The sequence below is a fragment of the Pinus tabuliformis genome, chromosome X, assembly GCF_031772625.1.
Source record: "Pinus tabuliformis cultivar Carrire ecotype Pingquan chromosome X, CPIR1, whole genome shotgun sequence".
Taxonomy (NCBI): Eukaryota; Viridiplantae; Streptophyta; class Pinopsida; order Pinales; family Pinaceae; genus Pinus; species Pinus tabuliformis.
The window spans coordinates 1368836033-1368861051 of record NC_142308.1 but is presented as its reverse complement, the minus strand read 5'-3'; the positions used below and the strand labels follow the sequence as shown (position 1 = coordinate 1368861051).

The following is a 25019-nucleotide window of genomic DNA, read 5'->3' as shown; positions in this document are numbered from 1 at the left end:
GTTGAATCCTTCAATTTTTGTAGCCATAACAGTAGCAGTGTTCCTATATTTTTTTCTCTCGCTGTGGGTTTCAACTCCCTTAATTTTATTTCAACCAACTTTGGTTACTTTAACATGTAAAATAAAAACATAGTAGGGTATGAAGGCCATAAATCCTGCTTATGAGAGGCAAGAAGGGCCATCTGGTCATGGCAATAAGATATGCAAGTAGGATATACCAATCATTTAAATGTTAAAATACCCAAATTTTTAAGTCAGTGGAAGGTAATACCTCAAACTCTGCCAAGTACCTCCATTAAAGAGACATCTAATTTCAAATGGTGAAACTTCACTACGGATAGTTAAAAACAGTCCCAAACGATCCCGATCAGTATAGAGACAAAGCCGGAATCTTGAAGAAGACGCTAAGTCGGGTAAGTACCAAATAGCACAGGCTTAGAGTGCCAGAATATTGCAGAAGATCGAGGTCTTGCAAGAGTGCTTGGGGGTGGTTGGGTTGAGAAGGACCCTCCTAAGGTTGGGTGGTTGACAAGCGCCAGGAACAGGGGTGGTCCTTACCCTTGGAGTTATTTCTTACAGGAAAAATATGAACACAGGTATGGAATCAAACTGTTGAGCTTAGCAAGACTAGTTATGTTGTTTACAGTAGTTAAACATTCATGTCTATGAACTCAGAACAAATTATGGAAAATAATTACGGAAGTTAATTATTCCTGTTTATAACCCCAAAGAATAGATTCTGGGAAATAAAGACAGAAAATTATTATTCATGTTTATAGTCTCAGAGAACAGGGTTCTGGAAAATAATGACAGGAGTTAATTAAACACAGTTATAATCACAGTGTTCAGATTCTTGGGTGAATGCCTGTAGAAATATTATTTACTAAATGTGCCCACAGAAGAGGTAAAGAAAGTAGAACAATTTCAGGAATCAATGTTTGCTGGCGAGTATTAACATCCACTCTGAAAGGGAAAATTTACTAACTTAAAGAGCCGTAGTAATCATTTTAAACCCCTGTTCAAGACAAAAGACAATAGCAGAAGCCACAAGAATTGTTTGAGAGGGGTAGGGTTTCTAACACATTGCAGTAAGATTGAATTAACAGACATAAATTAATTTAGAGTGAAACTCCGTAATAGCAATGAGAAACCCAGAAAACCCTGTATTAGACGTGATACCCAGAAACGTAATACTTTGCGCAATAAAATATATGTAACATGAATTAGCAAACCAGTAGAGACATGTAAGAATCTCGACTTACAGCTAAATGGGAGAAGCTCTGTCTAAGTTATTCAGTGAACAATAACTGCATGCAAGCGGTAATTTCAACATCACAGTTTTATGATAAACTCTTCTCATGGGGAAAACAAAACCCTTAACCGGAAATAAGAGAAATGATACATCAGGATTAGTACACAAACATTTCAAAAAGATCTCGCTGGATAAATTCGGATACATCATCAGGATTGGTACACAAACATGAGAAATGATTCATCATCAGGATTGGTACACAAACATTTCAAAAGATCTCGCTGGATAAATTCGAGAAAACAAGTTCCATCTCTGGAATTAATCCGCAGAACCGTCCAGTCTAAAGCTTAAGGAAAAAGGAAATTACATCTACAGATTAGAATGATACCGACACGACCTCAGCTTGCGATTCGGAAGCCAAAAACTAAACCCTTGGAGAAAACTCAAAAATATATGCCGAGCTGGACTAATTTGACTCTCGGTCTCATACCATAAAACTGTTACAGAACCAAATTCTCTTTCTAAAAGAAAAATAAACAAAAGAAATCAGACCCCGACAAGTGCCTAGGGATGGAACCCCAGCTCCGAATAACCAGCGGACCCTGTCTTCCAGTTCTAAAGTCATCATGGAAGATCTCGCTTACTCGGAAAGCCCTCGAGTGATGAAGCCTGGAGAGAGTTTGACTGTCGTTCTGCAGCAATGGCGGACTCCGGTGCCCTGGAGAAAAACCTGCAGCGGAACAAATCTGCAGTGTGTCAGGGGCTGCATCCGGCGAGTGAAGGGAATATAAAATTTGCTAGATAATTGACCATTTATCTTTTGAGAAGAATAAAAGTTAAATCTTTACATCTTTCAAATCTACCTTCAGAAAATATTATGATGTTACAACCTAAAAAATCTTTACTAATTACAAAGAATACATATTGTTCAGAGCATTAAGACAAACATCATAATGAATAACATCTAACTGGAAAACAAGATAGAACCTTACCTTTCGAACTTCATGGCATGGTACATCATGTCTGTCAAGTGGATGGACATCCATTGAATTCTGTTCAGATATGAGATCAGTCCATACTATACCCTCACAAATGAAATTAGAAGAGACGTAATTTTCTAGTTCTATTTTAACAAGTATATAAACCAAACACAACCGTTGAACTTGAAATAGCTACGAATGAAGTAAAGAAAAAGAAGCATACTTTGGCCTCATTATGACAATGCCTACAGTCAAAGAATTGACTACAACACAGAGCCCTTATTTGGCATCTCTAGCGGTAGTGTGAACATCTGCCATCAATTATCAGTATTAAGAAAACACACATCAGTAAAATCATCCCTGTATGGCACATTTTTCACCACTTTGTAAGATGCATGGAGATACCAATAAGAATATATCAAAATTATATATAATAAATAAAAGGTATAAATGTTACATTAAAGAATAGTGTATTTAACATCTCCATTCTATTTCAAAGAAGAAATACCAAATACAGTATGGGTATGCATATCAAACAATGTAATAGATGATAGACTTCGTAACTTACTTGAATCAATTGAAGTGGACGCTTAAGGCAGATTTCCTCACATCAATCTGAGAAATGCGCAGACTAACGCGACCCTTTCGCTTCTCCAACGCGCCTTACAATCTCACTCTACCGCGATGATCTTGGAACAGAACAGTCCTCAGACTGGCGGCCCAGCAGGCTTCAATATTAATTCAAAATAAGATTACACACCATAGATAGCCTCAAGTAGAGAGCTCTGATTACAACACACACACTCACACTCAAAATACTCGATGCGTGAACTCTCTAAGAGTTCGTTCTTAAATAGACTAAAAACAGAATCTAACTTACATAAGACATGACATAAGATAGAAATAATTGAGGGTTCTGTCGGTATCTTTTTCCACCGACGGTGTCTACTCAATCTTTCTTTTGTACAAAGAGTTTTGTCACAACATGTGACCAACAGTGTCACATTGCTGACACAAGATTCTTTACCAAGAACCTTTCGGACTCCTATCACTATCATAATCTAATTCAAAATCCGAATCAGGTGGAGTCTTTTCTCTTTCCCATGAATATGTCAGTTTTGACAATATGTCTTGTGGCTTTTCCCATGAAGACGTAAGCCACGATAGATATTCTTTCTCCCAAGTGGGGTCATTTTGTACCTGAGCATCTTGATATACATCAACGAATATTGTTTCCTTTTCTTCTCCCACTTTTACTTTTCCTTTTGGATCATGGATTGCTATTGAAGATTCTTCTTTTTGTGGAGCCTGTGAACTCTGTCCCGTGTCATAAGAAAATTTTATCGAATCTGCAATTTTCTGTAGACTCTTTGATGGAAAGAGATAATCATCTTTATTCCATCTGTTCACATATGCAAATGGATCAATTTCAATTCCTAGAAAAGAACCTTTCTTACTTTTTCTGAAATCTGGCAAGGACTGTACTGCCAGCTCAACCCCATCTAACAAATCCCATTTGAAGATTTGAAACATGCTAACAGATTGTTCAATTGCTGTCTGAACCCATAATTTACACTGATGACTGACATGTCCTTGATCTTGTCATCCAACTTCAAATATCATTGATGAGCATACCCTGTTTGATAATAGTAGATTTATAAGACATACAGAATCTTCTGTCCAATTTCCTGAAGAAACACTAATTGTTATTAATGCCATTTGATTTATAACCATTCTTATCACTCTGTGTTTTCCTTGCATTGGTTCCAGTGTTTTGATCATTGAGATTTTTTCTGGTAATTTTAATGAATGGAATTCTTGAAGCCACATAGAAATCTTTTTTATTTGCTCTGGGTTTTCTGCCAATGTGGATTCTAACACACTATCCGTACCATACATTTGTGCAAATGGATTAGGCTCTATTGGATTGCGGAATTCCATACTATGATAATCCCAAGCCTCTGTAAATGTTCTGAAATATTGAAGAGTCCTTAAAACACACTGAGATGCTCTTAGTTGAACTTTCTTCTGACATCTGCCATTCTTTATCTCCCAATCAGCAAAAGGCTAGAACAGTTCATACTGTGGGAAGGAGTCTGTAGATACAAAGTTTTCATCAGGCTGCTGTAGAAAAGCTACATCCAATTCTTCAAATAAATCAGGGATCCTTAAAGATTTTAAAATTTTTTGAACTCCTCTGTTCATATTAATTTCTTCAAGGTCCAACATTTTTGCACATACATATACGGCCACTAAAAAATCTATTCCTTCGATTATTTGATAATAATTCAAAATTCTGAGGACTTGTATCATAGCATCTGTAAAATGATTGTCCCAAGTGTTATCCAGCAATTTGAAATAAACCTTCACCTTTAAATTTGGCAGAGGATAAACCTTTACCAATTCTTCATCCAGATTAAGAAAAATACCAACATTTTTGTGTTGCCAAGCCTAGCATCATTGAATCCATTGATTTCTCCTTAATCTCAAACACACTACCTTCTTTATCTGTTCAGCAATATCAGATAAGAGAAATTCTAAAATTTTGAAACGATGTACAAAAGTTTCAAAATTATCATCAGAAACAGATTTTCCTGAAATATCAAACATACTCTGTTTATGTACATGAACTTTATTCATTTCTCTTGTTAATGCATCTGCCAAAAAGTTAGAATTTGCTGGGATCCATTCGACATCAAATTCATACATTTGAAACCACATCTGCCATGCTAGCAATCTTCCATGAGCTAACTGTTTTGAAATCTTTGCATTCAAGAAGTATTTAAAATTCATGGAATCATTGCGAATTAAAAATTTTGTAGGAGCTAAATAAATTTCGAACTTCTGAATTCCATTGAAAATAGCAAGGGTTTCTTTCTCTGCAGGAAAATAACCTTTTTGATGTTTCTGGAATTCTCCTGAGGCATATGCACAAAGAACTTCTTCAATCTCTTTTCGTTCTCCTTTTCTTTCAAGCAGTGTAGCTGCCCAAAAATTATCTGAAGCATCTGTTTGTAGAATTAGAAATCCATTACTTGGCGGTTTTAATGCTGGTAAATTCTGGCATTCTTTCTTCAGCAACTGAACCACTTTGGTAGCTTCATCTGACCATCCACCATTAATGTGTTGACGGATTGGAGAAGTTTTTTCAGAGAGATTTGGGATATATTTATGTACATAATTTAAAATCCCTATAAATCTCTGAATCATGTGTTTATCTGTCAATTGATCAGGAAATTCAGACAATTTTTTTAAAACATGCGGTTGCATCTGAATTTTCCTATTACTGATATGAATTCCAAGAAAATCAATATTTTCTTGAAAGAGCAGCATTTTCTTTTCAGACAACACCAGATCATGTGCTTTGGCCTCTTCAAGAAATATATGCAAGTGTTTTAAATGAGATTCTAAGTCGGAGCTATGTACAAGAATATCATCAATATATACAACAATGAAATCATATTTACTGAAGATATGATCCATTCTTCTCTGAAAGAAGGCAGGAGCATTCTTCAATCCGAAAGGAACAACTTTCCATTGGAAGAAACCTGCAGGACATGTGAAAGCAGTTTTGTGGTGATCTTCTTCTGCAATTTGAATCTGATAATAGCCTGATTTCATATCAAATTTGCAAAAAATTTTACTTCCTCGAATTTTCTGCATAATGGTTTCTTGTCTAGGCATAGGATAACTAAAGCTTTTTGTTATTGCATTTAATGGCTTGTAGTTAATAACCATCCTATCCTAGAAGACATGCAGAACAGCAATAGTGAGATTCACTTCTTTCAATCAACTGAAGATCTAGCAATTCTTGAATCTTCTTTCTCATTTCTCTTTCTTCAGCAGGAGTGCACGGTATCAATTTACCGGTTACCCCATTATCATGCAGTGTCTTAATTTCTTGTTGTGGACTTTCTGTAGCCCAAAATGCTTGAGGATTGTTTGAGCAACATTTTAACAATTCCTCATACAGACTGATTTGTTCAGAAGACCAATTGGGATCTCTATTGGCTTTTTGGGTAGGCTGTGATTTAGCCTCATATATCATTAACACTGATTTCCAATCATGAGTAGATGATGGACTTCGTAACTTACTTGAATCAATTGAAGTGGAAGCTTAAGGCAGATTTCCTCACATCAATCTGAGAAATGCACGGACTAACGCGACCCTTTCGCTTCTCCAACGCGCCTTACAATCTCACTCTACCGCGATGATCTTGGAACAGAATAGTCCTCAGACTGGCGGCCCAGCAGGCTTCCATATTAATTCAAAATAAGATTACACACCATAGATAGCCTCAAGTAGAGAGCTCTGATTACAACACACACACTCACACTCAAAATACTCGATCCCTGAACTCTCTAAGAGTTCGTTCTTAAATAGACTAAAAACAGAATCTAACTTACCTAAGACATAACATAAGATAGAAATAATTGAGGGTCCTGTCGGTATCTTTTTCCACCGACAATGTCTACTCAATCTTTCTTTTGTACAAAGAATTCTGTCACAACATGTGACCAACAGTGTCACATTGTTGACACAAGATTCTTTACCAAGAACCTTTCGGACTCCTATCACTATCATAATCTAATTCAAAATCCGAATCAGGTGGAGTCTTTTCTCTTTCCCATGAATATGTAAGTTTTCACAATATGTCTTGTGGCTTTTCCCATGACGACGTAAGCCACGATAGATATTCTTTCTCCCAAGTGGGGTCATTTTGTACCTGAGCATCTTGATATACATCAATGAATATTGTTTCCTTTTCTTCTCCCACTTTTGCTTTTCCTTTTGGATCATGGATTGCTATTGAAGATTCTTCTTTTTGTGGAGCCTGTGAACTCTGTCCCGTGTCATAAGAAAATTTTATCGAATCTGCAGTTTTCCGTAGACTCTTTGATGGAAAGAGATAATCATCTTTATTCCATCTATTCACATATGCAAATGGATCAATTTCAATTCCTAGAAAAGAATCTTTCTTACTTTTTCTGAAATCTGGCAAGGACTGTACTGCCAGCTCAACCCCATCTAACAAATCCCATTTGAAGATTTGAAACATGCTAACAGATTGTTCAATTGCTTTCTGAACCCATAATTTACACTGATGACTGACATGTCCTTGATCTTGTCATCCAACTTCAAATATCATTGATGAGCATACCCTGTTTGATAATAGCAGATTTATAAGACATACAGAATCTTCTGTCCAATTTCCTGAAGAAACACTAATTGTTATTAATGCCTTTTGATTTATAACCATTCTTATCACTCCGTGTTTTCCTTGCATTGGTTCCAGTGTTTTGATCATTGAGATTTTTTCTGGTAATTTTAATGAATGGAATTCTTGAAGCCACATAGAAATCTTTTTTATTTTCTCTGCGTTTTCTGCCAATGTGCATTCTAACACACTATCCGTACCATACATTTGTGCAAACGGATTAGGCTCTATTGGATTGCGGAATTCCATACTCTGATAATCCCAAGGCTCTGTAAATGTTCTGAGATATTGAAGAGTCCTTAAAACACACTGAGATGCTCTTAGTTGAACTTTCTTTTGACATCTGCCATTCTTTATCTCCCAATCAGCAAAAGGCTGGAACAGTTCATACTGTGGGAAGGGGTCTGTAGATACAAAGTTTTCATCAGGCTGCTGTAGAAAAGCTACATCCAATTCTTCAAATAAATCAGGGATCCTTAAAGATTTTAAAAAATTTTGAACTCCTCTGTTCATATTAATTTCTTCAAGGTCCAACATTTTTGCACATACATATATGGCCACTAAAAAATCTATTCCTCCGATTATTTGATAATAATTCAAAATTCTGAGGACTTGTATCATAGCATCTGTAAAATGATTGTCCCAAGTGTTATCTAGCAATTTGAAATAAACCTTCACCTTTAAATTTGGCAGAGGATAAACCTTTACCAATTCTTCATCCAGATTAAGAAAAATACCAACATTTTTGTGTTGCCAAGCCTGGCATCGTTGAATCCATTGATTTCTCCGTAATCTCAAACCCACTACCTTCTTTATCTATTCAGCAATATCAGATAAGAGAAATTCTAAAATTTTGAAACGATGTACAAAAGTTTCAAAATTATCATCAGAAGCAGATTTTCCTGAAATATCAAACATACTCTGTTTATGTACATGAACTTTATTCATTTCTCTTGTTAATGCATCTGCCAAAAAGTTAGAATTTCCTGGGATCCATTCGACATCAAATTCATACATTTGAAACCACATCTGCCATGCTAGCAATCCTCCACGAGCTAACTGTTTTGAAATCTTTGCATTCAAGAAGTATTTAAAATTCATGGAATCAGTGCGAATTAAAAATTTTGTAGGAGCTAAATAAATTTCGAACTTCTGAATTCCATTGAAAATAGCAAGGGTTTCTTTCTCTGTAGGAAAATAACCTTTTTGATGTTTCTGGAATTCTCCCGAGGCATATGCACAAAGAACTTCTTCAATCTCTTTTCCTTCTCCTTTTATTTCAAGCAGTGTAGCTGCCCAAAAATTATCTGAAGCATCTCTTTGTAGAATTAGAAATCCATTACCTGGCGGTTTTAATGCTGGTAAATTCTGGCATTCTTTCTTCAGCAACTGAACCGCTTTGGTAGCTTCATCTGACCATCCACCATTAATGTGTTGACGAATTGGAGAAGTTTTTTCAGAGAGATTTGGGATATATTTATGTACATAATTTAAAATCCCTATAAATCTCTGAATCATGTGTTTATCTGTCAATTGATCAGGAAATTCAGACAATTTTGTTAAAACATGCGGCTGCATCTGAATTTTCCCATTACTGATATGAATTCCAAGAAAATCAATATTTTCTTGAAAGAGGAGCATTTTCTTTTCAGACAACACCAGACCATGTGCTTTGGCCTCTTCAAGAAATATATGCAAGTGTTTTAAATGAGATTCTAAGTCAGAGCTATGTACAAGAATATCATCAATATATACAACAATGAAATCATATTTACTGAAGATATGATCCATTCTTCTCTGAAAGAAGGCAGGAGCATTCTTCAATCCGAAAGGAACAACTTTCCACTGGAAGAAACCCGCAGGACATGTGAAAGCAGTTTTGTGGTGATCTTCTTCTGCAATCTGAATCTGATAATAGCCTGATTTCATATCAAATTTGCTAAAATTTTTACTTCCTTGAATTTTCTGCATAATGGTTTCTTGTCTAGGCATAGGATAACTAAAGATTTTTGTTATTGCATTTAATGGCTTGTAGTTAATAACCGTCCTATCTTTGCCACGAACAATTTCTGAATGATTTCTGACAAGAAATGCAGAACAGGAATAGTGAGATTCACTTCTTTCAATCAACTGAAGATCTAGCAATTCTTGAATCTGCTTTCTCATTTCTTTTTCTTCAGCAGGAGTGCACGGTATCAATTTACCGGTTACCCCATTATCATGCAGTGTCTTAATTTCTTGTTGTGGACTTTTTGTAGTCCAAAATGCTTGAGGATTGTTTGAGCAACATTTTAACAATTCCTCATACAGACTGATTTGTTCAGAAGACCAATTGGGATCTCTATTGGCTTTTTGGGTAGGCTGTGATTTAGCCTCATATATCATTAACACTTCTTTCCAATCATGAGACTCATTTTTTGTTTTCCTGGAACCTACCTTCTTTTGGCTCTGCTCTCTTCTAGCTTCTGAGTTTGCCATTGTTAACCTTGGAACTGCTACTGCTTTCTTTTTAACATTGCAAATGATTTTGTCTTCACTTATTGTAATGGGCAGTACTGAATTAATAAATGGCATGCCTAAAAATAGACTTGCAGAAGCATCATAATGCTGAATAGCAGAGATTTTAATAGTAACCCCCCCAAGTCTCAAAGAAATGTTATCAACATAATGGGTAAGGTTAACAGATCCACCAATAGTTTCGGAAACAATAATATGCTGCAAAGGTTTCCATAAACATTTGAACAGAGATGGTCGTGCAAGATTATTGGAACCACCAGTATCAATAAAAGCATCAACACTAATCCATTCACCACGGACTTGGACCTCAACTGGAATGTACAAAAGGTTATTGGATTTGACCATCTTTTTCAAAAAATCATTTTCTTCATCTAGAGCAGTATTATTTACAGGGAGTGATGATGATGATGAAGACGCAATTGTTTTAGGATATGGACAGAAAGAACTCACCAATGGATGTGGAGGCAAGGAATTTAAACTGGGAAATGAGTCCTTTAAGTCTGCTATAGTAACAGTTTCAATAGAAGAACTATCTGAGTATTCTTCTGTAAAGTCTTCAGTATCTGTTTCATCACTGTAATGCTTCTCATCATCTTGTTCAAATTCACTTGGTTCACTTTCAAAACCAAAGTAACAAATATTCATCTTTTGGCTGACATCTTTAAGAGATTCAGTGTCAGATAATGAAGCATCAGTCAAAATATATACATCAGATACTTCATCATTGGACTCGACCACTGACCAATCATCTGCAAATTCATCAATCTCAAAACAGGCTTTCAGTTTACCGGAGGAACTTTTGGGACATTTGCGAGCAAAATGTCCTTCTTGCTTACAAATAAAGTAAGCATTATCTCTTTTTGGTTGTTTCCTCTTCTTAACATATCTATATTTTCTGAATGGTCTTCTAGGATTAGCAACCTTTTTTGGTCTGTACTTACCATATTTCCTTGTTCTTCGTTTTCTAAAGGGAGTCCAGGGTAATACAGAACGACAAACATTCAGATTTGGAGAAACATTATGAACCTGTTTTTGCCAGCGCAAATACTTAACTTTTTCTTGACATCTGAATAGGAGATCTATCCAATAGATTTGTTCAATCTTTTTACCTTGAACTTCAATATCTTTCATAATCATGTCTCCTAAATTTCCTGGTAATTTTGATAAGAAAGCAACTTTCTGAGTAGGGTCATTATTTAAACTTGCTTTAAACACTTTAGCCATGTATTCAGACCCAAACTGATCTAGATCTTTGAGATCTTTTAATTCCATTCTAGTTAGATCAGTAATTATTTGCTTTCTTTCATCAGTGGGTTCGGGAACAAACTGAGTAAGCAACAAAACTTCTAAAGTAGCTAGACCCAATGCTGCAACATTCTGTCTTTCTTCATTTGAACCAGCCATCCACCAATCCCATACAATACCTGCCATATGTTTTCCTGCTAGCAAGAAGATTGAGAAATTATCCAATTTGGACACTACTTGCATTTGATATAAAGAACCAATCCATATTCTGATTGATTCAGCTGGAGTTTTTTATTTATCTAAATCTAGAACATATCCCGATGAATTAGTAGCAAACAAATCTTCCTCAACTCTTGGATATTTTGGTTCTTTATACATATTAGCTTTTTGCAGGGAGGGCATTATGAATGATGGAAATAGAGTAGCAGCATTTTCAAAAGTAGCCAATTCACTTTTATTTCTATGAACTATGGTGGATTTTGGCTTATCTACTCTGAAACCAATTTGGCTACTGCTAGACTCAGCTACTTCTTCTTGGGAATCACTAGTTTCCCATTTCTGAGGAATCTCCATAGTTTTAGTAAACTTTGGAGGCTGTGACTCTTTTTTCTTTCTCTCTCTTCTTCTTCTTTCTTTTTCCTCTCTGCGTTGTTGATCAGCTGTTTGCTCATCATGTAGAAGTTTAAGATTTGCCAGAATTAATTCACTTTGACATCCCAAATCATCTAAAACTTCTTCTGCATGGGCACACCATGTAGTTAAATAATTGCCGATCTGATATGTCTGATCAAGATCATTTGTATTTTGTGCATTATGTTCAATCAATGGAGCACAATCGGCACGAGTAGCTGGTTGCCGAGAAGATGAAGAGGTGGTACAGAACTTTGTACGAGGAGGCCATTTGCCACCTTTGACATATCTACGATTAGCATATTGCCATTCTTCAACAGGAGGAAAATGTCCTATACGATGCATTTTATTTACAGTGGGTAAAAAAGGTTTAGACTCTGGTATATACAATTCAGTAGACGATAACACAGGTTCTATCTGACTGACTTCTTGAATAGTAGACAAATTATTACTGCTAGAAGGCACATCAGTTGGAGCAATAGGGAACACATATCTTTTCTGCCTGCTAATTGGACGAGGTACCTATGGCCGGGGAGGAATCAATTTTACTTGGCCATTATCAATAGCAACTCGTTTTACTTTTAGTTCAGGCTTCTTTTCATCAGCGATGGATTTATATTGGAAATACCAATTTCCAGGTAACTCAGTAGGGTCATACAATACACCTTCAACTTGGGCATTTGATAAACCAACAGTTACACAATCTTTCAATACAGGATGTTTTAGTTTTGGATGTGCAGTATTGGTAAGCTGGAATGAAGCTTGCCCTATCACAGAGAGATATTCACTTTCTTCTGCCATAGTTAACCCTTGAACCCTAGTTAATAATTTCCAACAATCTTTTAAATGGACATCATTTAAGCTGATGGCATAGTCAGGATAGATTGTCCCATATTGACAACCTGTTGACAGGTTTCCCATAATAGTTCCAATCCTAGCATGATCATAATTCTTATGACGGGTGTCGAATAATTCAGCAATGCAAGGGGTGTTTATTCCATGGCGGAACAACGGTGCAAGGCCTATCCTTATACCTCCAAAATGAAGATAAAAGTATTTTCCCTCTTTAGCATACTGACGAAATTTTTTGATTTCATCATCAGAGAACAATTTTAAAGCCAGAATTTGGGTAGACGGACCAGAGATCTTAATAGTTATCTCTACTTCTTTCAAAAAAGTCTTTCTTTTAAGAACAAAGGTCATGGGAAGCTTATAAACATCAGTAGCATGCAAAGCAGGAGGAGTCCATTTTGATGGATCTTCTACGACCTCATGGTTTTCATTTTCATTATGTTCGGACTCAACAGATCGGGATGAAACTTCAGTAATAACTTTTCTATCAATAGTAGAGAATGAGCGTAAGAGATTTGCCATTTATAATCTAAACCAGAGATTGACTAAAGAAAGTGTTTATCTACTCAGCACAATGTATAACAGAGATTCCTTTCGAAGGCTGCCTGGATTTCTCTAGGCTCTGTCTATAGATTACAGACTCAGGACTAGAACAAGGCTCTGATACCAAATAAATGATGGACTTCATAACTTACTTGAATCAATTGAAGTGGACGCTTAAGGCAGATTTCCTCACATCAATCTAAGAAATGCGCGGACTAACGCGACCCTTTCGCTTCTCCAACGCACCTTAAAATCCCTGAACTATCTAAGAGTTCGTTCTTAAATAGACTAAAAACAGAATCTAACTTACCTAAGACATGACATAAGATAGAAATAATTGAGTGTCCTGTCGGTATCTTTTTCCACCGACGGTGTCTACTCAATCTTTCTTTTGTACAAAGAGTTCTGTCACAACATGTGACCAACAGTGTCACATTGCTGACACAAGATTCTTTACCAAGAACCTTTCAGACTCCTATCACTATCATAATCTAATTCAAAATCCGAATCAGGTGGAGTCTTTTCTCTTTCCCATGAATATGTTAGTTTTGGCAATATGTCTTGTGGCTTCTTCCATGAAGACATAAGCCACGATAGATATTCTTTCTCCCAAGTGGGGTCATTTTGTACCTGAGCATCTTGATATACATCAACGAATACTGTTTCCTTTTCTTCTCCCACTTTTGCTTTTCCTTTTGGATCATGGATTGCTATTGAAGATTCTTCTTTTTGTGGAGCCTGTCAACTCTGTCCCGTGTCATAAGAAAATTTTATCGAATCTGCGGTTTTCTGTAGACTCTTTGATGGAAAGAGATAATCATCTTTATTCCATCTATTCACATATGCAAATGGATCAATTTCAATTCCTAGAAAAGAATCTTTCTTACTTTTTCTGAAATTTGGCAAGGACTGTACTGCCAGCTCAACCCCATCTAACAAATCCCATTTGAAGATTTGAAACATGCTAACAGATTGTTCAATTGCTGTCTGAACCCATAATTTACACTGATGACTGACATGTCCTTGATCTTTCCATCCAACTTCAAATATCATTGATGAGCATACCCTGTTTGATAATAGCAGATTTATAAGACATACAGAATCTTCTGTCAAATTTCCTGAAGAAACACTAATTGTTATTAATGCCTTTTGATTTATAACCATTCTTATCACTCCGTGTTTTCCTTGCATTGGTTCCAGTGTTTTGATCATTGAGATTTTTTCTGTTAATTTTAATGAATGGAATTCTTGAAGCCACATAGAAATCTTTTTTATTTCCTCTGGGTTTTCTGCCAATGTGGATTCTAACACACTATCCGTACCATACATTTGTGCAAACAGATTAGGCTCTATTGGATTGCGGAATTCCATACTCTGATAATCCCAAGGCTCTGTAAATGTTCTGAGATATTGAAAAGTCCTTAAAACACACTGAGATGCTCTTAGTTGAACTTTCTTTTGACATCTGCCATTCTTTATCTCCCAATCAGCAAAAGGCTGGAACAGTTCATACTGTGGGAAGGAGTCTGTAGATACAAAGTTTTCATCAGGCTGTTGTAGAAAAGCTACATCCAATTCTTCAAATAAATCAGGGATCCTTAAAGATTTTAAAAAATTTTGAACTCCTCTGTTCATATTAATTTCTTCAAGGTCCAACATTTTTGCACATACATATACGGCCACTGAAAAATCTATTCCTCCGATTATTTGATAATAATTCAAAATTCTAAGGACTTGTATCATAGCATCTGTAAAATGATTGTCCCAAGTGTTATCCAGCAATTTGAAATAAACCTTCACCTTTAAATTTGGCAGAGGATAAACCTTTACCAATTCTTCATCCAGATTAAGAAAAATACCAACATTTTTGTGTTGCCAAGCCTGGCATCGTTGAATCCATTGATTTCTCCTTAATCTCAAACCCACTACCTTCTTTATCTGTTCAGCAATATCAGATAAGAGAAATTCTAAAATTTTGAAACGCTGTACAAAAGTTTCAAAATTATCATCAGAAGCAGATTTTCCTGAAATATCAAACATACTCTGTTTATGTACATGAACTTTATTCATTTCTCTTGTTAATGCATCTGCCAAAAAGTTAGAATTTGCTGGGATCCATTCGACATCAAATTCATACATTTGAAACCACATCTGCCATGCTAGCAATCTTCCATGAGCTAACTGTTTTGAAATCTTTGCATTCAAGAAGTATTTAAAATTCATGGAATCAGTGCGAATTAAAAATTTTGCAGGAGCTAAATAAATTTCGAACTTCTGAATTCCATTGAAAATAGCAAGGGTTTCTTTCTCTGCAGGAAAATAACCTTTTTGATGTTTCTAGCATTCTCCCGAGGCATATGCACAAAGAACTTCTTCAATCTCTTTTCCTTCTCCTTTTATTTCAAGCAGTGTAGCTGCCCAAAAATTATCTGAAGCATCTGTTTGTAGAATTAGAAATCCAGTACCTGGCGGTTTTAATGCTGGTAAATTCTGGCATTCTTTCTTCAACAACTGAACCGCTTCGGTAGCTTCATCTGACCATCCACCATTAATGTGTTGACGAATTGGAGAAGTTTTTTCAGAGAGATTTGGGATATATTTATGTACATAATTTAAAATCCCTATAAATCTCTGAATCATGTGTTTATCTGTCAATTGATCAGGAAATTCAGACAATTTTGTTAAAACATGCGGCTGCATCTGAATTTTCCCATTACTGATATGAATTCCAAGAAAATCAATATTTTCTTGAAAGAGCAGCATTTTCTTTTCAGACAACACCAGACCATGTGCTTTGGCCTCTTCAAGAAATATATGCAAGTGTTTTAAATGATATTCTAAGTCGGAGCTATGTACAAGAATATCATCAATATATACAACAATGAAATCATATTTACTGAAGATATGATCCATTCTTCTCTGAAAGAAGGCAGGAGCATTCTTCAATCCGAAAGGAACAACTTTCCACTGGAAGAAACCTGCAGGACATGTGAAAGCAGTTTTGTGGCGATCTTCTTCTGCAATCTGAATCTGATAATAGCCTGATTTCATATCAAATTTGCTAAAAATTTTACTTCCTTGAATTTTCTGCATAATGGTTCCTTGTCTAGGCATAGGATAACTAACGCTTTTTGTTATTGCATTTAATGGCTTGTAGTTAATAACCATCCTATCTTTGCCACGAACAATTTCTGAATGATTTCTGACAAGAAATGTAGAATAGGAATAGTGAGATTCACTTCTTTCAATCAACTGAAGATCTAGGAATTCTTGAATCTGCTTTCTCATTTCTTCTTCTTCAGCAGGAGTGCATGGTATCAATTTACCGGTTACCCCATTATCATGCAGTGTCTTAATTCCTTGTTGTGGACTTTCTGTAGTCCAAAATGCTTGAGGATTGTTTGAGCAACATTTTAACAATTCCTCATACAGACTGATTTGTTCAGAAGAACAATTGGGATCTCTATTGGCTTTTTGGGTAGGCTGTGATTTAGCCTCATATATCATTAACACTTCTTTGCAATCATGAGACTCATTTTTTGTTTTCCTGGAACCTACCTTCTTTTGGCTCTGCTCTCTTCTAGCTTCTAAGTTCGCCACTGTTAACCTTGGAACTGCTACTACTTTCTTTTTAACATTGCAAATGATTTTGTCTTCACTTATTGTAACGGGCAGTACTGAATTAATAAATGGCATGCCTAAAAATAGACTTGCAGAAGCATCATAATGCTAAATAGCAGAGATTTTAATAGTAACCCACCCAAATCTCAAATAAATGTTATCAACATAATGGGTAAGGTTAACAGATCCACCAATAGTTTCGGAAACAATAATATGCTGCAAAGGTTTCCATAAACCTTTGAACAGAGATGGTCGTGCAAGATTATTGGAACCACCAGTATCAATAAAAGCATCAACACTAATCCATTCACCACGGACTTGGACCTCAACTGGAATGTACAAAAGGTTATTGGATTTGACCATCTTTTTCAAAAAACCATTTTCTTCATCTAGAGCAGTATTATTTACAGGGAGTGATGATGATGATGAAGACGCAACTGTTTTAGGATATGGATAGAAAGAACTCACCAGTGGCTGTGGAGGCAAGGAATTTAAACTGGGAAATGAGTCCTTTAAGTCTGCTATAGTAACAGTTTCAATAGAAGAACTATCTGAGTATTCTTCTGTAAAGTCTTCAGTATCTGTTTCATCACTGTAATGCTTCTCATCATCTTGTTCAAATTCACTTGGTTCACTTTCAAAACCAGAGTAACAAATATTCATCTTTTGGCTAACATCTTTAAGAGATTCAGTGTCAGATAATGAAGCATCAGTCAAAATATATACATCAGATACTTCATCATTGGACTCGACCACTGACCAATCATCTGCAAATTCATCAATCTCAAAACAGGCTTTCAGTTTACCGGAGCAACTTTTGGGACATTTGTGAGCAAAATGTCCTTCTTGCTTACAAATAAAGCAAGCATTATCTCTTTTTGGTTGTTTCCTCTTCTTAACATATCTATATTTTCTGAATGGTCTTCTAGGATTAGCAACCTTTTTTGGTCTGTACTTACCATATTTCTTTGTTCTTCGTTTTCTAAAGGGAGTCCAGGGTAATACAGAATGACAAACATTCAGATTTGGAGAAACATTATGAACTTGTTTTTGCCAGCACAAATACTTAACTTTTTCTTGACATCTGAATAGGAGATCTATCCAATAGATTTGTTCAATCTTTTTACCTTGAACTTCAATATCTTTCATAATCATGTCTCCTAAATTTCCTGGTAATTTTGATAAGAAAGCAACTTTCTGAGTAGGGTCATTATTTAAACCTGCTTTAAACACTTTAGCCATGTATTCAGACCCAAACTAATCTAAATCTTTGAGATCTTTTAATTCCATTCTAGTTAGATCAGTAATTATTTGCTTTCTTTCATCAGTGGGTTCGGGAACAAACTGAGTAAGCAACAAAACTTCTAAAGTAGCTAGACCCAATGTTGCAACATTCTGTGTTTCTTCATTTGAACCAGCCATCCACCAATCCCATACAATACCTGCCATACGTTTTTCTGCTAGCAAGAAGATTGAGAAATTATTCAATTTGGACACTACTTGCATTTGATATAAAGCACCAATCCATATTCTGATTGATTCAGCTGGATTTTTTGATTTATCTAAATCTACAACATATCCCGATGAATTAGTAGCAAACAAATCTTCCTCAACACTTGGATATTTTGGTTCTTTATACATATTAGCTTTTTGCAGGGAGGGCATTATGAATGATGGAAATAGAGTAGCAGCATTTTCAAAAGTAGCCAATTCACTTTTGTTTCTGTGAACTATGGTGGATTTTGGCTTATCTACTCTGAAACCAATTTGGATACTGCTAGACTCAACTACTTCTTCTTGGGAATCACTAGTTTCCCATTTCTGAGGAATCTCCATAGTTTTAGTAAACTTTGGAGGCTGTGACTCTTTTTTCTTTCTCTCTCTTCTTCTTCTTTCTTTTTGTTCTTTGCGTTGTTGATCAGCTGTTTGCTCATCATGTAGAAGTTTAAGATTTGCCAGAATTAATTCACTTTGACATCCCAAATCATCTAAAACTTCTTCTGCATGGGCACACAATGTAGTTAAATAATTGCCGATCTGATATGTCTGATCAAGATCATTTGTATTTTGTGCATTATGTTCAATCAATGGAGCACAAGAACTCACTACCTTAAATATTTATGTTAAGGACAACAAATGACCAGGATGAATTCCTTCACAGTTAAAAACAAAAATGTCATAGCCCCACATTAATGAATGCTATTTTTGCACACTTCAATTCCCTGAGATTCATTGTCTTAGTAGAAAGTAAATTAAGCTGAAGAAAATAGAGAGACACATAGAAATATCTTCTCATGTTAGCAATACAAAGAGGTCACTTTGGCACAACCTCTTTTCTTGTTCTATGAGATGAGATAGGTTTGCTTATGGTCAAAATTTGGGATAAATAGAAAAAATATGTCGGATACCATAGCCCTGCATAATATGTAATAGTTTTTTAGCTCTAAAGAAGATAAAGTTAAGAATTGAAATTAGTTCCACATAAAGAACACATGCACCAACTATAGGTTTCCAACATTAGCAACAGAGAGAATCCACTCCATTTTTTTTTACCAATTAAGGAGAATGCCCAAAGTTTCTCCTCCTTCAATTAAGGAGAATGCCCAAAGTTTCCCCTCCTTCAATAGAGAACTATACTTAGTATAATGAAAGAACTAAATCATAAAGAAAGGTAGTTGATAGCCAGGACAGCTTCGTTTTGACACAAGTGTTGTTCTATAGACCTCGCTGTTAGAGAGAAATTTGAAATAAAATCGACTGCATTAAAGGGTGCCAACATAAATTTATTGTTGGGTCATGGACACAAAGAGGCTACCCCACGACTTCTACTGGATTACAGTAGCACACAATTACTCATTGTTCACAGAAAGCAGCTACAATTAGCTCGAGTCGACCCATTCAATTAGAAGTCATAACAAGAGGTTGTGAGCCAGGGCACAAAACAGGCCACATATGAAACTTACTGAAGATGCTCGTGCATCTCTTTCAAGCAATGCATGTGAATAGTGTGACCACAAGGCAATACGCTGACAAGCTTTGTAGAGTCGAATAAATACTGCAGAGGAGTCAACAGACGAGGGTTCAGATATCTAAATAACTTCAGTCTAAATTATGCTATAAAAAGAAAACTACAATTACTACACTATGCAGATAAGTGTGACCTACTTCAAAACGCACAGGGCAGTTGTGGTGCATTGCTTATTCCACACAAGGGGGGCAATCCTTCAAGCGGATAGAGTAGCAACATCCTAGAAAAAGGTACATAAAATTAAAAAGGCTCAGCTCTTACATCTTGTTCAGTTCTACAATGTGAACAGATAACCTGCATACATACAAGAATAACTATAAATAACAAGAGTAATATACTACAAACATACGAGAATAACTATAAATAAACGAAAGCAATATAGTAATCCAGCAAGTTAGATAAAATTTGCTAGATAATTGACCATTTATCTTTTGAGAAGAATAAAAGTTAAATATTTACATCTTTCAAATCTACCTTCAGAAAATATTACGATGTTACAACCTAAAAAATCTTTACTAATTACAAAGAATACATATTGTCTAGAGCATTAAGACAAACATCATAATGAATAACATCTAACTGGAAAACAAGATAGAACCTTACCTTTCGAAATTCATGGCGCAATACATCATGTATGTAAAGCGGATGGACATCCATTGAATCTGTGCATATACGAGATCAATCCATACTATACCCTCACAAATGAAATTAGAAGAGACGTAATTTTCTAGTTCTATTTTAACAAGTATATAAACCAAACACAATCGTTGAACTCGAAATAGCTACGAATGAAGTAAAGAAAAAGAAGCATACTTTTGCCTCATTATGACAATGCGTATAGTCAAAGACTTCATTACAGCACGAAGCCCTTATTTGGCATCTCCGGCGGTAGTGTGAACATCTACCATCAATTATCAGTATCAAGAAAACACACATCAGTAAAATCATCCCTGTATGGCACATTTTTCACCACTTTGTAAGATGCATGGAGATACCAATAAGAATATATCAAAATTATATATAATAAATAAAAGGTATAAATGTTACATTAGAGAATAGTGTATTTAACATCTCCATTCTATTTCAAAGAGGAAATACCAAATACAATATGGGTATGCATGTCAAACAATGTGGACACTCACTACCTTAAATATTTATGTTAAGGACAACAAATGACCAGGATGAATTCCTTCACAGTTAAAAACAGAAATGTCATGGCCCCACGTTAATGAATTCTATTTTTTCACACTTCAATTCCCTAAGATTCATTGTCTTAGTAGAAAGTAAATTAAGCTGAAGAAAATAGAGAGACACACAGAAATACACTTCTCATGTTAGCAATACAAAGAGGTCACTTTGGCACAACCTCTTTTCTTGTTCTATGAGATGAGATAGGTTTGCTTATGGCCAAAATTTCGGACAAATAGAACAAATATGTGGGATACCATAGCCCCGTATAATATGTAATAGCTTTTCAGCTCTAAAGAAGATAAGGTTAAGAATTGAAATTAGTTCCACATAAAGAACACATGCACCAACTATAGGTTTCCAACGTTAGCAACAGACGGAATCCACTCCATTTTTTTTACCAATTAAGGAGAATGCCCAAAGTTTCTCCTCCTTCAATTAAGGAGAATGCCCAAAGTTTCCCCTCCTTCAACAGAGAACTATACTTAGTATAATGAAAGAACTAAATCATAAAGAAAGGTAGTTGATAGCCAGGACAGCTTCGTTTTGACACAAGTGTTGTTCTATAGACCTCGCTCTTACAGAGAAATTTGAAACAAAACCGACTGCATTAAAGGGTGCCAACATAAATTTATTGCTCGGTCATGGACACAAAGAGGCTACCCCATGACTTGTACTGGATTACAGTAGCACACAATTACTCATTGTTCACAGAAAGCAACTACAATTAGCTCGAGTCAACCCAGTCAATTAGAAGTCATAACAAGAGGTTGTGAGCTAGGGCAGAAAACAGGCCACATATGAAACTTACTGAAGATGCTCGTGCATCTCTTTCAAGCAATGCATGTGAATAGTGTGACCACAAGGAAATACGCTGATAAGCTTTGTAGAGACGAATAAATACTGCAAAGGAGTCAATAGACGAGGGTTCAGATATCTAAATAACTTCAGTCTAAATTATGCTATAAAAAGAAAACTACAATTACTACACTATGCAGATAAGTGTGACCTACCTCAAAATACACAGGGCAGTTGTGGTGCATTGCTTTGGTAGGAGAGTTCAAAGATGCACAAATAGCTTGCAAATGGGGAGAGGATGCTACAGTCAATACAATGCATCACGAGTTAGAAGAAGTATGTTCACACAACAAGAGAAGACAGAACAAGTATTAGAGAAAAGGATATAAGATCCTTGGTGTTGGCATTAGGGCACAAGAGATATTCTAATCTTGCATTTTGTGTAAAATAATGCAAAGCACAAAGATATAAAAGAAGATTGGTACTTGATAGTGTGGATGTATTTATTTTTGGCTGCCACATGTTTCAACTGTCATTTATTGATTTAAGCTTTGTACTTATACCCTATAACAGAGTTTCCTATCTCATTTTTCCATAGGTTGTTGCAATAATTTAATTGACAAAATAACATAGTAGTAGTGTTAAAGCCATGGAATATATACACAAATATATATATATATATATATATATACTCCTTTGACGAATTGAGATAAATCCAGTCGAAGTATAAAATTCAAATAAAAAAAGAGTTTATACAAAGTGAAAAGCTATTGCTTCTCTGGATTCAAAAATAAATTAACAGGTCTGGAAGTGATGTAATTCTGTAAAAATGTTTTTAAATGGTGAGAATTTGGTAATATAAAAAGTTAGATAATCCATAATTATAAATGAATATTTGAGGATCTGAATTGATACAGCATTAGGAAAAACTAATCTAGATTGATATAGTATTGAGAAAAACTCAAAATGTCATCGTTACATCATGTATGAATCTTGGATTATTGAAAATCTCTGCTATTTAAAATTTCCACTCTATTCTAATCAAATTTGTAGCTTGAAACTGAGCTAATTTTGTGTTGGGTGGAAGGATCAACGAAAAGAACCATCAGCGAGTATGCGTTAAAGCCATTCACAAAGAATGGTGATCCGTTCAAGACAAACAACATGCCATTTCTTCCCACCATACTCCATGACGGCTCCCATTCATTCTCCATCCGCGTGATCAAAACAAACTCAAACATAAAACTGGTATATTTCAAGAACAACTCTCAGATTTGTGATAACCTGATCAAGGGAAATGAGGGTACGTGTGAATATCTATGTATTCAGCTATATTTTTCTCTAAAATTCAAATTTTATGAGTTTTGGGAAAAGAGTATGTCACAAGATTACAAACAACCTACCACAAAAGAAGGAAATTGCTTGGACCAAAGGCAAAAGAACCAGTGGAAACACCAGATAAAAACTGGCTCACCAATTGACAAATGGAATTGACTATGAAAAACTCCAGTGCCAATCCCACACACAACAGTAGACAAGAATCAAAATAAACCGAAGAAATTAAATAAAAGTAATTATGCTTGAAATTTCTAACCAGTTCTAATTAAATTGATAGTGAAAGAAAACAATATATTTATTATTCAAATAACTTACTCCCTCATGGGGTTCGAGTTATAGACCTTAATATAGGATTTGAAGTATTTTTTTAAGGTTCGATCAGAGAAGAATGCATCATTGGAGGCGAGATTCAAACCAGCATTTCACCCCCACGTTACATACTGTGCTTTGCCTCCATATGCATCCAAGTTATTGACCATACTCAATATCGGTCAAATTTTATTTCTCTTGGCTTCGCTTATGACAAAATCCATAGCCTGAAAATGAAAAGAATATGATTTTATAAATGTGAACCACCTACCCTATATGTCTCAAATCTGAAAGGTGTACTTCTTCCTCATACTTGGAACACTTGTTTATCATAAACACGAGGATATATTTTCATAGCCCTCCAACATCCTTCATTGAAAGCCCACGTTCGGCCTACAGTAAGTCCTACCGAAGTAGCCGCTTCAAGGACTAAGTTAATTTTGTGTCCGGTGGAAGGATCAATGGCAAGGACCATCAGCGAGTGTGCATTAAAACCATTCACATAGAATAGTGATCTGTTCAAGACAAACTACATGCCATTGATAATTTGATCAAGGGAAACAAGGGTACCTGTGAATATCTCTGTAGTCAACTATATTTTGCTCTGAAATTCAAATTTTATGAGTTTTGGGAAAAGAGTATGTCACAAGATTACAAAAAACCTACCACAAAACAAGGAAACTGTTGGGACCAAAGGGAAAAGAACCAGTGGAAACACCAGATAAAAACTTTCTCACCAATTGACAAATGGAATTGACTGTGACAAACTCCATCACCAATCCCACACTCATCAGTAGAGAAGAATCAGAATAAACCGAAGAAATTAAATGAAAGTAATGTAGCTTGAAATTTCTAACTAGTTCTAATTAAATTGATAGTGAAATAAAAAGGTATATTTACTATAAAAATAACATACTCCCTCCTGGGGTTCGAGCTATAGACCTTAATATAGGATTTGAAGTAATTTTTTAAGGTTGGATCAAAGAAGAATGCATCATTGGAGGGGAGATTCAAACCAGCATTTCACCCCCACGTTGCATATTGTGCTTTGCCTCCATATGTGTCCTGGTTATTGACCAAACTCAATATCAGTGAAATTTTATTTCGCTTACAATGAAATCTAGAGCCCAAAAATGAAAAGAATACAATTTTATAAATGTGAACCACCTACCCTATATGTCTCAAATTTGAAAGGTATAGTTCTTCCTCATGCTTGGAACACTTGTTTATCATAAACGCCAGGAGATATTTGCAAAGCCCTCAAACATCTGTCATTGAAAGCCCAAGTTCGGCCTACAGTAAGTCCTACCGAAGCAACCTCTCCAAGGACTGAGCTAATTTTGTGATGGTGGGAAGGATCAATGACAAGGACCATCAACGAGTATGCATTAAAGCCATTCACATAGAATGGTGATTCGTTCAAGACAAACTGCATGTAATTTCTACCCAGCATACACCATGATGGCTCCCATTCATTCTCCATCCACGTGATCAAAACA

The 25019-nt window shown here is 35.6% G+C and overlaps 1 long non-coding RNA gene across 1 annotated transcript; it reads right to left on the bottom strand.

Moving 5' to 3' along the window:
* Positions 1 to 1538: 1538 nt before the first annotated feature.
* On the bottom strand, positions 1539 to 24857 carry LOC149145162 (uncharacterized). The gene is made up of 4 exons (XR_016264635.1): positions 22089 to 24857; positions 19823 to 19914; positions 2245 to 2543; positions 1539 to 1982 (listed from the first exon to the last, which is right to left on the bottom strand). It is a non-coding gene; the product is annotated as an uncharacterized LOC149145162 (long non-coding RNA).
* Positions 24858 to 25019: the final 162 nt, after the last annotated feature.